We start from the raw sequence: 15,817 nt of genomic DNA on the forward strand, positions 1-15,817 counted from the left end.
GTCTGGGATATCGAAGGGACTGCGTGAATACAGTCATGAAATTACCACAATTCCTCTCAAAGAACTGAGAGGAAATAACAGCAGCAGCCCAGAGTGTTCGCCAAGTGCAGTCTGCCAAACGGAAGCTTTGAGACATACACCTTCTTGTCTGCCACTGACTGATACTTAACCAAGACTTGAATAAATAAAGTGTTGTTTCCTAGAAAACACTACCAGCAAGGCCAGCCAGTCTGAACCCAGTGTGTCAAATGTCTTGAAGAAATAATCCTGAGGCACAAATATCTGATTCAACAAGGTGTTGCCGAGTTCTTCATGGTGTGCTGTAAGACAATGCTAGTACATGAGCACATTTCTGCTTGATTGAACAGTCTCTCGTATTTCAGGACTGACTAATGTCAACATTGGGTCGATCCTTGGTTGGAACCAGTTTCCATATTCTACAGAAGAGCCGAAGTTTCAAAGAGCTGGCACATGAAACGATACTAGTAATTGACAACACTTTATGAAATTTAGTGTGGTGATTATTATAAATGTTTTATCTCTCTTAGTCATCTGAGTGAAGTTAAAAGTCAGTCTACTCCCTGATTTCCACTTGACAAGCATGTGGTTGAGATGGGAAGTAACTTAAGCTCGAGTAGCTGCAAAGAGGTGGAGATGGATTTAAGTCCCAGCTATGTGATTCCAAAGCCTATGTGCATTGTGCTTAGCCTATGGGCATGTTGCTAAGCCTAAATGCACTTTGCTAAGCCTATGGGCACATTACTAAGCCTATGTGCACATTGCTAAGCCTATGGGCATGCTTCTAAGCCTATGGGCACTTTGCTAAGACTAGGAGGACGTTGCTAAGCCTATGTGCACATTGCTAAACCTATGGGCATGTTTTAAGCCTATGGACACATTGCTAAGCCTATGTGCACTTTGCTAAGCCTATGGGTACATTGCTAAGCCTATGGGCACTTTGCTATAGCACAGTGCTTCCAGATTCTGCCGACTTGAGGACTGGTAGGAGGGATAAGGCCTATTTATGCTTAATTTTCAGCCTTATGGGACAGACAAGGACCCTAATAGAAGTCAGACGAGGCAGCCTTCAGTTTGTTCATGAGAGTAATGACCTCTTACCACCAGAGAAACCTAACAGGAGAATGATCCGCTCAAAGGCAAAGTGTTGAGACCTCCACTAAAGGTTCTGTGGGAGCCTGGTGCTTGCTCAACCTGGATGCTGTGGGGGAGCAACCTGACATCAGAGGGTGGGCCTCCACAGTCCCCTCCCTTTCTACGTGCACGAGCATCTATGAAATCTATCTCCTTTGTCAACTGTAAAACTGTACAGATCTCAGCAGGGTATGGCAGCACACACCTATAATCTCAGCACTTGGGAGGTAGAGGCAGAAGGACCAGGAAAAGTTCAAGGTCAGTCTCAACAACACAGCAAGTTTGAGATTTACCTTGGCTAATGAGACCCTACCCTCAAATCACCAAAAAACAAGCAGAGAAATCAACAAAACTATACAACTCTTCATCAAGTCATATTTATGATCTTCTACAGTTTAGAGAACTCATGCGTCTGTGCATTCCACTGACCTGTGTCTGTTACTACTGCTTGGTTTCCCAAGGTAACGTACACCTTCTGAGGAGAATGATACCAGGGCATAGACCACTTGGAAGAAGGACTCTATCAAAATGGGATTGGAAAAAAGGTTCTGCCTTTCCAGCAGGTGTCTTCTACGTTAGGGTGTGAGTCTTGATAATTAGAAAGTGGGACAGGCCACGTTCAAGTGTTACACGGAAGGGTGAAGGATCAGAATAACCCTTCCTAATTGCTTACCATTAAAATATCGTGAAATTGTGCTACGCACAAAAGTCACCATAAAGCATCCAGTAATAGAGATGCTTGGAACATAGAGCATTCTAGTAATGATACTGATGCCTTCGTTCTTGTGTGGAGTCCAAGTTAATTAAATACCATGCTGGACTTCGAGGGCACACCAGAGAACTGGGCTGATGAGATTATTCTGATGTTGTCAACACGGAATCAGGCAGGCATTAAATACAAAGGATCCATAAGACTTGTGTTAGATGAATAATTTGTAATCTAAAAGAACGGTCCAGAGGCAAGCAATTTTCACAGCGTGGTGAGGCTAAAGCTGAGGGTGGGGCACAGGAAAGAGCCAGGCAGGTACAAAGCTTTGGGAAGGGCCTGTTTCAGGCCATGGGAGCCAAGTATGAAGGCCCCGGGGGCAGGCAAGAGCCTAGCAAGTTACAGCCACAAGCCTGGTCTAAGCCTGACAGTACACAGGAGATAGACGGCATAGGGGCCCGCTATCCTTCTGAGGCCGGGCTTCTTGCTAGTGAGTGAGAGCTGCTGAAGAAGCCCTTACAAGAAGATAGCTTGAGGTTTCCATGCAAATTACAAGCTTAGGAGGGCTCAGCTGAAGCAGGCCTTTAGAAAGGCCCTTTATAGGGTCTAAGCAAGAGGGGGTGCTGCTGGTGAAAACGCTCAAGAAATCACAGCTTTCACTGGAACAGGCAGAGGACACCAGGAACCAAAGAAGGCCTGTCATCATTTGGGGCTGCTTCATTTAGCTTCCTCTTGGCATCTGCACAGGAAGGGCTGGTCTCCAGTACGCACATTAATCAAGCCTGCCGCCCTCACCGCAGCTGCCGCCAAGTCCTCTCCAGGTTCTCAACAATGGTCTGCACAGCCTCACTCCAGCCATCAACCCTTCCTTCTACCCGGACAGCCAGTCAGTCTATCTATCTATTGCTTGATTTGACCAAAGCTCGATGGATAATTTGGAGGAATGGCTCTGCGCCTATTTTTAATGACAGCCGGTGAGTCCGTAGATTTAGGGAGTGCGTGTTGAGATGAAAAAAGAATGGAATTTAAGAAACCTTCCATGAGGTCTCTGAGTCAACCGTCTAATGACTGAAAAATAAAGAGAGAAATACCTGACAGCACCCCTGGGTTCCAGCTTCCAATCGGGCACACATCTGCTCTGCAGAAGGACGAGGGGATTGACTACTTTTTCATGACCTGTATCTATTTTGGGGAGATACTGCATTGCATCGGTAAATAATGATCTGCCTTCTGTTGGCATACAATGCTTAAATTAATAAAAATCTAAACGATACATCTTGCAGCGCAGCGTACTTAATTGAAAGGCTGGATGGCGGCAGTAGTAATTTTCCTGGGTGAAAATTATTGGGATGAGCTCACAGCAGCATGAATAGCTTAGTCAATATGGGGACTTCCACAGGCAGGCTGTTACAGGGTCCATCGCACTTTCTAGAGAAGGTGGGTGGTGCTCCTCCAATCCTTAATGTGGCGGGGTCGAGAGTGGTATAGAAATTGAAACAGATAACCGGTAATTGCCCTAAATAGACACTTTAGTGACTTTCCCTGCTTAACCTGTCTGCTCGATCTTCAAGGTCTACAACGTGATTATAAGTAACTCCTGAGCTTCGCCATTCTTATTAAGAGCCCTTCTGCCCTTTGCTGAAGCACTCTTGGTACCTAGTTGATGAGACCTGAAGACCTTCCGCATGGAATTTGCCTCACGTGTGGCAAGCTGCCACTGGGCAGAAAACTGCCCCTGCTTCAACTGCAGACAAAATGTTGTCCCGAAAGGAGAAAGAGATTTGGGGAAGTCGACTGCAGAGCGTTGCCAAGACAAGTTAAGCAGCCTTTCCTAATCCCCACTTCACAAAGGGTCCGCCAAGTTATAAGGACAGTTTTGGGGGACTGTCCAGGCAACTGTTCTCTGCCATTTCTGTAGTTGTGGAAGCCACTTGCCCTACTTCCTGCACACTGGAGTAATGTTTATTCCTTCTCAGGTCTCTGATGGCGTTGGAGACTAGAGAGTTACAGCCTCACGAGTAAGCTTCAGTTGCTTAGGACTTAAGAAAATGTTTTAAGTCTAAGAAGATGTTTCTGGGATGGTGATGCAAGTTAGGAAGTTGCCAAAGATATGAGAACTGGACACTGTGAAAGTAAGTCTTACCTGATGGTTTTCATGCTTCTTATTATTGCACAGTTTATTACCATAAGGAAAAGAGCCTTTAAGGGGACTAAAAGGCAGAATGGTAGAGAGAATACATTGTGTATTGTATCGACGCATTACCTGTCAATCAAAACAAAAACAAAAACAAAAACAAAAACTGTGGCCTATAGGAAAGGTTAGAATAAAAGGTGGGACATCTGGTAGGCAGAAAGGATTCTGGGATAGTGATGCAGGAGAAGGGTCCTTAGGAAGCTGTGAGGAGGAGACGCACGGTACCTGAGTAGAGGTGACCAGCCACATGGCAAAATGTAGATTAATATAAATGGGTTATTTTAAATTATTAGCTAGTCAGGAAACGAGCCTAGCTATGTGGCTGAGGTATTTGTACATGCATTTTGAGTCTGAATCATTATAGTAGGAGCTTGGGGCTGGGAGGAAAATGGCTTGTGACATCATTATCAAACCACTAGCATTACGGCTAGCTACGCTGTCCGAGTACAGATTTCCTTGGTGGCTGTGGTGGTGGGGAGATACATGAGAGAGATAACATCTAGAGTTGGTCCTGGCTCCAAGATGAAGCATCGCTCTAATTGGACGGAAGTGTCCTGCTGAAGGTGTGAACCCATCCAAAAGCAGTCTGAAACCCCAGGCACCCTGTCAGTGTGCCACTTTCTCCTATTCGCACGCATGTCCCGCACCCCCATCCCACTGGTTCTGTTACTCTGCAGAACCCTGACTAACACAGTTTGGGACCAGAAAATGGGCTCTGGCTGGCTGTGACTGATCTGACTATGCTGCTTTGGGAAGGATAATGGAATTATTTGGAACTTTGGTCTAATGCCTTTGAGTGCTCAAAACTCAATCGGCTGTTGTTCAATGGAAGCTGGGAAGATGAGTGTGCTGAGGGCAAGCATGGGAGCAGCATTCTCTGCTCCAGGTGCCTGCCTCCAGGTGCCTGCCTCCAGGTGCCTCCCTCCAGGTGCCTGCCTCCAGGTGCCTGCCTCCAGGTGCCTGACTCCAGCTAGTTGCTGCCCCGACTTTCCTCAGTGACAGAGATGAGATACACCCTTTTCTTCCTTAGCTGCTGTTCACCACTGTTTATCACAGCAGCAGAGAACAGACTAATGCAGGTATGTGGGACTGACTCTGTAGGAATGTGGGCATGGCCCTGCAGCATTGACCCTCCCTGCTAACTGTGGCTTGCTTTTAAGGAGGCTTTGGGTGAAAGGTTCTCCTTGTAGGTCTTTAAGAACGTAGTAGGATGCACCTAAAGTTGACTGTCTTGTCACAGAAGCCACAAATAAAGTAAAATGATCTAAGCAAGAAAAAAATAATCTTATGCAATAATTTTTTTTTAGTATACTGATCTTTTATCCTCTCCAAAACATCCCATTTCTCCAAGGAGTTATCCAACAAGACCAACAGATTGTGAAACTTGGAACAGGGAAACTTTGGGGGAATTCAGAGGCCAAATGGTTGGGAAAGGCTTTCCTTAGAAGATGTCCACAGAAGAAACAGCAGCCTATCTTAAAAACAAAGTTGAAAATTTGATGTGCAGTCTCTGTCTATTTCCACAGAAATAAGGAAGCCAGGAAGCTGATACGGCCCCTGGGTAGGACCCCTGGCAAGCCCACACAGTCCCAGTTCCTTAATCTCTCCTCACTTTTACTTTCCCCACTGCTTCTCTCACCACGGCAGCTTTCTCTGACCCTTTTCTAAGTGAGAGAATCACTGTGCATGGCTACAGGATGAAGCTCATGGAGAACGCTGTCCTGGATCTTTTGTGGAGCTCTGACACAATGACAAGCTACTAGGGAAGTTAGTTCTTACCAGTTGCACAATGATTTTAATTGACCTTCCTAAATGAAGCTGCCTTGAAAATCAGATAGTCAGTGTTAGGATGTGAAATTTGGGCAATTCTCATCTTCTGTAGAGGTTGTTACACACTGGGGCCCTCTACTGTGCCGAATGCAGCCTAATCGTTTAGAAATAATTAGTGTGCTTTTGCTTCAGTGGTAGGACGCATAATTTATTAATTGGCTGCTATTTCCAGATTAAAGGGCACAATAAATTAAGAAATTAGCATTAAGAAGGTATTGAGAAAATGACTAGATTAAATTCTGAGAAGAACAAGATGCCTACAAGTTAAGGACGAGGGTATTTATTGCCTAGAGCTAGCTAATGACAAGTTTGGGGACAACTGTTTAAGGGCCTTTAGCTTCAGCTTTTCCGGTTCTAACAATATAGATAGGCTGCAGTAATTCCAGATCCCTAATTTACATCTTAAACAAGAGTCAGAGAAAGCTTTATATTAATTATTATGGTCCCTGGGATCTCCCACGCAGACTGGCAATGAAGGTGCAAAGAAAACAGAAAACAGGCTGGCACCAGCCATGGAGGCCACGTAGCCTCCTCACTGAAGGGGGCACAGCTGCACGGACACAGGCCCTGACAGCCACGCCTCAGTGTAATGGGCGAGTGTCCCAACCTGTACAGAAGCGCCCAGAGGCGGCCTTGGAAGCAGGTGAGTATTTGAAACATACCATCTGCCAAATTCCTGGCTGGTGATCAGACCCGATCACGCGGCGTTCTGTGTTTACGGACAACTGCCATCATGGGTATGCAAGGAGGGGTCTCCACAGCCTTTCTCGAAACGGTGCTGTGAGGGTCACTGTAGACCGATTTCTTCCTCGACCTGTCCCCAAGTGCAGCCCCATGCTGGATTGGGAGTTCTGAGGCGAAGCATGATGACTGCACCAGCTGAAACCAACTGTCTGCTCGCTCAGTTACACGGTACCAGTCATTTCTTCCCTCTCTACTGTGGAGGCTCTGAACCGGACCCCTCCTATCTCTTGCAGCTATTCCCACCAAACTGACCCGGATACAACTTACCCTCCGTTCTCTGCTTATGAATCTAAGTAAATTCTCTGAGTCTGGGATCCTTTGTGTGCAGCAAAAAGCCTCTCTGGCCGCCATGTCAGAAGATTTGGACGGAAAATGGAGGATGGACTGTAGATGCTGTTTGCCGTGTAGGTGGAGCTTCTGAGCCATTTACGCACACCTGCTAAGCCCTTGCCCGAATTACACAGTGGCACTACGGAGCCTCCTGGGGACCGGTGAATGTGTAAGGGTCCGAGCATCACTGAAGGAAGACCCCAAACTCAGATATCATGCAAAGACAAAGAGCGGTTTAATCTGCAGAAACAGCCAGCACGGGGCGGGGGGGGTCGACCACTCTTGGAAATGGCGGACCCAGACAAAGGCAAGCAGGCCTTCTCATAGGGGACCAGGGGGACTCTCCAGAAGGATTAGGTAAGCTCTAATGTGATTGGTAGGGGCCAAAGCGGTGATATTAGTCTAACTTTGATTGGCTATTACGTTCGTTCTTCTGTATTTAGGGAGTGGGTTGGGTGATCTAAAATTTCATTGGTGGGTGCTGTGGAGGTCACAGGCATTGGCTTCTGAAATGGAGATAAACGGTGTTTGTGTTGTCCTTTCAAGTGGACCAGCTTTCCCAGCTCCATCCCTCAGAAAAAGGAGCATCTCCACAGGAACTGCTTATGTCTAGGCAAACACCGAGCCCCAAGCAGCTAGAAAACTTACTCTCTTGTCTTGGCCCATATTCCAACAGAGACCTAGTGGATGGCTGTGCTGGTGGAGGTACAGAGTCCTCTGCACTGAGCACTCTATACAGACTTCAGGCATTGGCGACTATGGCAGCCTGGAAAGGTCAGAGTTCAAGTTTGTTGTTGAGCTCAGTGCATAGGTAAGGGAGGAAACACGCTAAACAAAATAAAAGTAATTTTGAACCATTCCATTCTGCAAAGAGTAAGACGATGAAGGGCATTAGAACACATCTTCCCACCTCTGAAATCTGAGGCGTTCCTCTCGCTGCCTGCATTGGAGCCCTCTGCATTGTGGCTACTGTGCAGTGAGCTGCTGCGCTCTGACTACCGGGGTGATGTTCTAGCTGTCGTGATCACTGAAAATACTTGTTTTCAGGAGCTGCGGAGACGGTGCCACGGGCAAAGTGCTTGGCGTGGAAGTCAGAGGACCTGAGTCGTCGTGATGCCCAGAACCAAAGGGAAAACAAACCAAATAGTGTTTGTAATCCCAGCGCTCACGTCGCCAGGACCCAGACAGACACAGGAGGGCTCCCAGAAGCTCAAGGACCAGCTGACTTGGCAGAGAATGAGAGATCTTGCCTCATATGAGGTAGAAGGTAAGGGCTGACATTCAAGGCAACCCTCTGATCTCCACACATGTCCATGGCACACACTGTGTGCATCCCAACACTCACAGGTACACAGACACAAACATTTCAAAAGGAGGAGGAGGAGGGGGAGGAGGAAGATAGATATACAGTCTCATAGTCTGTTTCAGGCTTAGGACCAACAGAATGTGGTGTCTCCTTCTTGAACTATAGCGAATGAGGAATAAACAGCAGGGAGGCTAGTCCCATAATGCCTCACTACTTCTGTCTTGTTCTGAGGAAAAGGTTCCAAGTGTGGCCTCATCCAGCAAGGAAAACAGTTTTCTCCCTCCTTTTGTATTTCAGGACAGGATCTCCCATGGACCAGGCTAGCCCTGAGCTCAGCATGCAGTGGGGTTGGCCTTGAACTTGAGCTCCTCCTGCTTCCACCTCCCCAATGGTGTGATCACAGGGCGCTCTCACCACAGCTGGCTAAGAAAAGTGATCCTCACAGAGAAAACCCTGAAAGAAGCATGGGTCTCAGATGGAGGAGAAGTTGAGAAAAGTCAAAGTATAGATGGTACCTGCCTGTTCCTTTCAGAGCCACATACATCTGGATCCCCCACTCCCCCACCCTCGAGGGGGCTATGCTGGGAACTGTAGGGGGACCAGGGCAGAGTTGGTGTGGTGAAAGAGAGCGATGTGTCATCAAAGCCCAGGGCAGCCAGATCCAGCTTGCTTCTCAGAGGTATGAGCTGGGCGGGATGGGAACATGAGAAGGACACTGGGGACGGAGAGTATCGAGTACCCTAACACAGAGACCACTGGAGTCACGCAGATGGTAAATGGAAGGGAAGGGGAGATTGCTAATGACTGAAGCGGGAGGGCTTTGAAAGCTGCCCAGAAGCCTAGGAGAGAAATTCAGATCCTCATCGTCAGATACCAGGAACAGGGGATGCTGTAGTTCTTGGAACTTTCAAATAGATCGTTTTAGAATGATGCCAGCCCCACTGCCAAGCGTCTTCCATCTCGCAGGCTACACACACATTATCTAACTGCTTGGCCGAGTATCGGTAAGTCTCCTATTACAGGAGAGAAAGGGGACTGGGTGAAGGAAGCGTACCGTGCCAAGTGACCGCCATGCAGCAGCATCCGGAGCCACAGCGCTCACTATGATGATCTCACTGCCAGTTACCCACTGTGCCTCCCACTTCTGCACTATTCCTGTGTTATCCTGGGGCTTCAAAAAGATAAATTGGGGGGGTCTGCTGAGGTGACTCATCAGGTAAAAGCATTTGCTGAGCAAGTCTGAGGGCCTGAAATCTGGCACCCATGCTGTGGTGGAAGGGGCCAGCCAGCTCCTAAAAGACTTCTGATCTCCACATGCACACTATGGAATACATACAACCCCCTCTCCCGACACCGACACACACACACACACACACGCCATACACATGCAACGAATAGAATTTAAAAATGAGTCACAATGAGTCATATGTTGATTCAATAAACACTACCAGAACGGCAAGATATCCATATGCGAAAAAAATGAAACCTTGCACCACATAATGACATGAGTATAAAGCCCCAAAATATAAAATTTCAATAGAAAACATAGGTTTAAAAAAAATCTTTGTTCTCTTGGATTGGGCAAAGATGTCTTACGCAGACTATCAAGGCCTCATCTTCACAAGGAGAATGCTGATAGGACAGGCTGCACCCAAACCCAAGCTTCTACCCCTTAAAGGCTGTCAGCGAGGTGGCAGGACAAGGCCCAGGTGGAGAGAGACAAATTACAGATCGTGTATTTGCTACACAGAACGAAAGACTCTCATGGCTCTGCAAGAAAACATCTGACCTTTTCCAAACAGGCAAACGATTTGAACAAATGTGTCTTCAAATGAGATAAGCTTGTGAAACACACTTATGGGTAGATGATATATTTGAAATAACAATCATTAGTTATTAATGAATACAAGTTAAGCACAAAGTCAGATGACAACGCATAACATCACGCCACTGAGAATGAAGACAAGGGCTGACGAGAGGAGTCACAACTGGAGTTCTAAGTCACGGTTGGTGGGAGTTCAAATGTGTCTGTCGCTCAGCGAAACAACCCAGCAAGATCAAGCTCAACAGATGTTTGCCAGATTACTAGCAATCCCAATCCTAAATATTTACCTGCAGGAAATGAAAATTTACATTCATCCCTTGCAGTCTGGGTGGAAACCTAAGTCAGGATCCCCATTATGGAAAGCATTGGGGTGGGGGTGGGTTTCTCAAAACTAAGGTAGAATTACTTGATGATCTGTGGATTCTACTCCACCTCCCAGGAAGTGAGATCAGGACACCTCAGTGGTGCAATTCTATCCTGTGTTCACTGTGCACTATTCTCAACAGCTGAGAATGAGATCGGCCTGTGCCTACCACATAAAGACTATCGCTATACATGCACACACGTTTACAGATGTTTGTGTATTTGCACATATGCAATGGAATACTAGGTGGCCATGAAGAAAAGAATGAGCTCCCGTCATTGGTGTGAACATGGGCTTAACCGGCAATCGACGAAGCAAGAAAGATGAGCCAGTCAATGGCCTCACCACGTGACCTCATTCACACGAAGAATCTAAAAATGTTGATCTCATGCAAGTTGAAATTAGAGAGCTGGGGATACAGCTCAGTGGTAGAGCACTTGCCTCAGCCAGTGTTGGTGAGGCCCAAGTTCAATTCCTACTACTGAAAACCCAAGCTAGGAGTGGAACGATGGCGACCAGGGACAACAGGGAAGGGCGCCCTGAGGAGAGGCTGACAAATGGGTATCAGGTTCTAGTTAAGTCCGGATTGGAAGATCTGGTAGGGTGACTACAGACAGGGACTGGTTACTCAAAATAAGACCTCAAAAATAAGGAAGAAAGGATTTTAAATGTTTTGCCATAAAATATTAATAACTGTCATAGATATTTTTTGTTAACTCAACAGAAATCTAGACATACATGGAAAGAGGACATCGCAACTGAATTTTGCCTTCTGAAAAATGGGCTGTGGTTATGTGTCTGGGGGGCATTTTCCTAACTGATGACTGAAGAAAGAGGGTCCAGTCTTCTCTGGGTGGTACCATCCCTGGGCAGGTAGGCCTGGGCTATCGAAGAAAAGCGCTAAGCAATCCATCAGGATCAAGCTTATGTGTGGCACTCCCTGATGGCGCTGCTTCAGATCCTGTCTCAGTTCCTGCCTTGGGTTCCTGTCCTAGCTTCCCTCAGTGATGGAGTATGGCCTGGGAGTTTTAAAATGAAATAAAATCTTTCTTCTCACATATTGTTTTTAGTTAGTGTTTTATTGCAGCAATAGAAGGCAAACTGGAACACTGTTTGAGGAGATAAATATGCTTAACTGGATTATACAGCACATGCATGCATAAAATGTGTATGGTACCCAGCTGGAAATCAAGCATAAATATCATCAATAAAGCCCAATGAGGAGTTTTGAGGGGCATTTAGTAGAGCTGTACCCCTAAAGAGTAGTGACACCAATCTCGTGCATTTGTCAGAACTGAAAGAACTGTATAGTTAAAAAAAATAAAAAAGGAATTTTACTAAACATAAACTACATTTCCAGCTTTTTTAAAAAAAAATACATGGATGGTATCTCTGTTACAGATTTATAGATACAGCATAAAAAAAAAAGACTGGAAAAGAGCATATTCTAGAGAGCCCTGCCACCTCATTTATTGAACGGGAATAGAGCAATCACAGTTTACACAAGGTGCAGAAATCATACAAGATGTGGGGTATAAGGAACTTAGACACTGCAAAAGTATTCAGTGTTGCCAAAACTTCAGCAGCTATTCTAATCTCACGTTCTCTAAAGAAGATACACTTTATGTTTCTTATACACAGCTGTGGACAGTGGACTGGCACAATGCTCCCTCCATTCACAGAAAACGTTCTCTACATCGTATCAGTAGTGGTTGTTGCACCGTGGACTGGGGGCTCCATGTGAGGGCATTGTCTTAGTCAGGGTTTTTATTCATGACCACGAAGCAAGTTGGGGAGGAAAGGGTTGATCCAGCTTAAGCTTCCACATTGCTGTTCATCACCAAAGGAAGTCAGGACTGGAGCTCACACAGGGCAGGAACTTAGAGGCAGGAAGTGATGCAGAGGCCATGGAGGGATGTTTCTTACTGGTTTGCTTCCCCTGGCTTGCTCAGCTTGCTTTTTTATAAACCCAAACTACCAGCCCAGGGACGGCACCACCCACAATGGGCTGGGCCCTCCCACCTTGATCACTAATTGAGAAAATGCCTTACAGCTGGATCTCATGGAGGCATTTCCTCAAGGGAGGATCCTTTCTCTGCAATAACTCCAGCTTGTGTCAAGTTGACGCACAAAACCAGCCAGTGCAAGTATGGTCTAACAGTTCTTGTCCAGTGTGATACAGAGAAGGCAGAGTTTTTGATATCCTTGGAGTATACCAAAAAGCCAGTAAATATTTGCAGCAACTGTAAGGTTACAAGGTGGCATTTGTGTCACTATGGATTGTGAGGTGACACTCTTCTCAAATGCAAGGTGGACTCTGGGACCCAGATAAGCTGCAAGAAAACCCCTATGGGTCTGCTTAGAGAAACACAGTGTAGCTTCAAACACTGTGGTGCAGGGACAGGATATTCTATGTCAAACACAAAAGTCACACTAATGACTTCCCAGGAAAGAGGTCACCCAGTGCTTTGTGGCAGCTTTGGGTGTAGGAGTCTGGGTTACAAGGTCAAGAATGCCTTTCCTTATTAATATGGTGTTAACATGAACACCAGCCATCCCACAAGCACTCTGGAGATGCCCATCCCTCTGCTTATTTAGGAAAAGCAAGAGGAGGCCAACGAGATGGTTCAGTAGGTCAGGGTGTGTGCTGCCAAGACTGAGGACCCAAGTTCGATTCCCTGAGCCCACATGATAGAAGAAGGAAACTGATTTCCACAGGTTATCCTTGGATTGTGTATGTGTGTGTGTGTGTGTGTGTGTGTGTGTGTGTGTGTGTGTGTGTGTATGAGAGAGAGTGAGTGTGTGTGTGAGTGAGTGTGTGTGAGTGTGAGTGAGTGTGAGTGAGTGTGAGAGTGTTAGTGAGTGTGAGAGTATGAGTGTATGAGTGTGTATGTGTGTGAGAGTGAGTTTGTGTGAGTATGTGTGAGTGTGTGAGAATGTGAGTGTGACTGTGTGAGAGTGTGAGTGAGTGAGTGTGTGTATGAGTGTGTATGTGTGTGAGAGTGTGTGTATGAGTGTATATGTGTATGAGTGTGAGTGTGTGAGTAGAGTGTGAGTGTGAATGAGTGTGTGAGAGTGTGAGTGAGTGTGAGTGTGTGTGTGAGTGAGTGAGTGTGTGAGAGTGTGAGTGAGTGTGTGTATGAGTGTGTATGTGTGTGAGAGTGTGTGTATGAGTGTATATGTGTATGAGTGTGAGTGTGTGAGTAGAGTGTGAGTGTGAATGAGTGTGTGAGAGTGTGAGTGAGTGTGAGTGTGTGTGTGAGTGAGTGAGTGTGTGAGAGTGTGAGTGAGTGTGTGAGTGTGAGTGAGTGTGTGTGAGTGAGTGTGTGTGTGAGTGTGTGTGTGTGTTGTGCATTCTTCTCTCCTCTGCTAAATCTCTCCTATTTTCCTGAAGACAACATACCTTGCCTATGATGAAAGCTTTAGAAACAGGAAACACATTCTGCTTAGACTGTTAAAACTTGGGATGTAAAACAATTCGGAACTGTTTGACCTCACCACTGTGCCACGTGGCAGTTCTGTTCATAATTAACTTAGCAAAATAGGGGAAGGCAACAGGGGAGAAAAAAAAGAAAAGAAAAACATCTTGGTTTACTAATGACTTTTAAGTAATTGCTCACATGTCAGGAGGACTCGGGTTACCAGAATAATATTCTTGGGGAGAAACGTCTGCTTCCCTTTGAATACAGCTTTAACCCGGCATTGCTTTCTCTCCCTACCAAGCATGGCTTCTTCCTGCAACCTCCTCCCATGTGCCCCAGTTAGGAGGCACAGCCACGGACACCCAGCACCTTCAGAAAGTGAGGCTGGCCATCCTGCATGGCACCAACACACCCTGAGCGCAATGTGGAGTGAGGGCATGTGAGGTGCAAACTGCTGAAGGGCCCAACTTTTTTGCCGTCAGAAGAACCCTGATGTTATCCACCACGCAAGCACCCTTTGACTTTTCAAAATGCACGTGATTCACCTAGTAAACATGAAAAGTGTAAGGCCTTAGTTGTAAGAAACGACACTTGGGAAGGATTCCCTGAAGGGTTGGGCACAATGGTATTGTCTGAGGAAAACAAAAACTGATTTTTGCAGTGGAACAAACCATCAGAGACACACTCCTCAGAATCACGACACTGCTTGTCATTCTTGCTGTTTTAAAATATAGTTTTAAATCATGTCAATCAGCCACTCTGATAATATTATAAAACTTAGGTGTTTCGGTGGCCATGGGGTCTGACAAGAATTCTGCCTCAGTTTGAGGAGAACTGTGACTTAGCTGAGGAACACGTGTGTGCTCAATCCTGCGGTTTCTGTGAAGTCTGAAGCTGCTGTTAGCTGTGTGTACTGAGAAGCCCAGAGTGAATCTCTGATTAATCTAGGCCCTTACGAAAGAGATCATCCGGCACACATTCTGGGGACCAGCCTGTCTTATCTCTTTGTCTTGCTTCATTTATCTCTCAGATATATAAAAAAATGCTTGGCTGTTTCATAACATACGCAGAGAGTCCCACACATGTGTGAATATGTGCTTGCAAGTGCACACATGTACATGAACACAACTTCGGAGCGCTCTTGGGTAGATAAAGGAAGTTGGTATTTGTAAAAGAAAGAAGTAAAGGAAACATCTGGCTCTTGGGGCCATGACCTTGGAGAGTACAAAATACTGCATTGAAAGTTTATCTTCGGTACTAACCCTGAGCAAAGCAAATCCGAGAAACCGGGGTGCAGGAGAGAGCATTCTCTAAAACAGGATGTGGTGTGAATGAGAAGGAGAGCAGGACAGTCAGGGGTTACTTCATACTCCGCCAGGAAACAAGAGCTTTGAGTGGACTGATAGACATGGCGGCTTAGTATTATTTTACTAAATTATATGTGTGTGCACGTGTGTGTGGTGTTTGTGGTATGTGTGTATGTGGTGTGCAATGTATATGTGTGTGCAGTTTTTGTGTACGTGTATATGCCATATCTATATCTATATATCTATATCTATATATATATATACATATATATATGGTGTGTATTTGTATATGGGGGGTCTGTGTGGCATGTATCCATGCACACAGTGCCTGTGTGTAGTATGTGTTGGTGGTGGTGGTGGTGATAGTGGTGGTGTATGGTGTGTGTGTGTGTGTGTGTGTGTGTGTGTGTATTGGGGGTGTGTGTGTATGGTATATGGGTATATGTGCAGTGTATGTGTATGGTGTTTGTGGTGTGTGTGTGTGTATGAATTGAGGATGTGCATGTATGGTATGTGGGTATTGCACAGTGTATGTGTGGGGTGTTTGCAGTATGGTGTGGTGTGTATGTATGTATGAATATGTATGCAAATGTGTATGCATAACTGTATATGCACATGAGGAAGCCAGAGGAGGACA

At 45.9% G+C, this 15,817-nt stretch overlaps 1 protein-coding gene and 1 long non-coding RNA gene across 17 annotated transcripts in view; one reads left to right on the forward strand and one right to left on the reverse strand.

Annotated features, from left to right (window-relative positions):
- The window catches only part of Smyd3 (SET and MYND domain containing 3), a 556,948-nt gene that overhangs the window by 103,993 nt on the left and 437,138 nt on the right, over nucleotides 1–15,817 (reverse strand). The window lies entirely within an intron of this gene.
- Nucleotides 2,520–11,509, forward strand: LOC108352579 (uncharacterized). Of its 13 annotated transcripts, none has more exons than XR_005492345.2 (5): nucleotides 2,526–3,069; nucleotides 3,430–7,313; nucleotides 7,633–7,730; nucleotides 8,004–8,223; nucleotides 8,560–11,509. It is a non-coding gene; the product is annotated as an uncharacterized LOC108352579 (long non-coding RNA). The 13 variants fall into 13 exon arrangements; XR_005492349.2 differs by having other exon boundaries at nucleotides 2,528–3,069; nucleotides 3,430–3,990; XR_010057301.1 differs by lacking the exon at nucleotides 7,633–7,730 and having other exon boundaries at nucleotides 2,529–3,069; nucleotides 3,430–3,990; nucleotides 6,860–7,313.

This window comes from Rattus norvegicus, chromosome 13 (genome assembly GCF_036323735.1).
Source record: "Rattus norvegicus strain BN/NHsdMcwi chromosome 13, GRCr8, whole genome shotgun sequence".
NCBI classification, from domain to species: domain Eukaryota; kingdom Metazoa; phylum Chordata; class Mammalia; order Rodentia; family Muridae; genus Rattus; species Rattus norvegicus.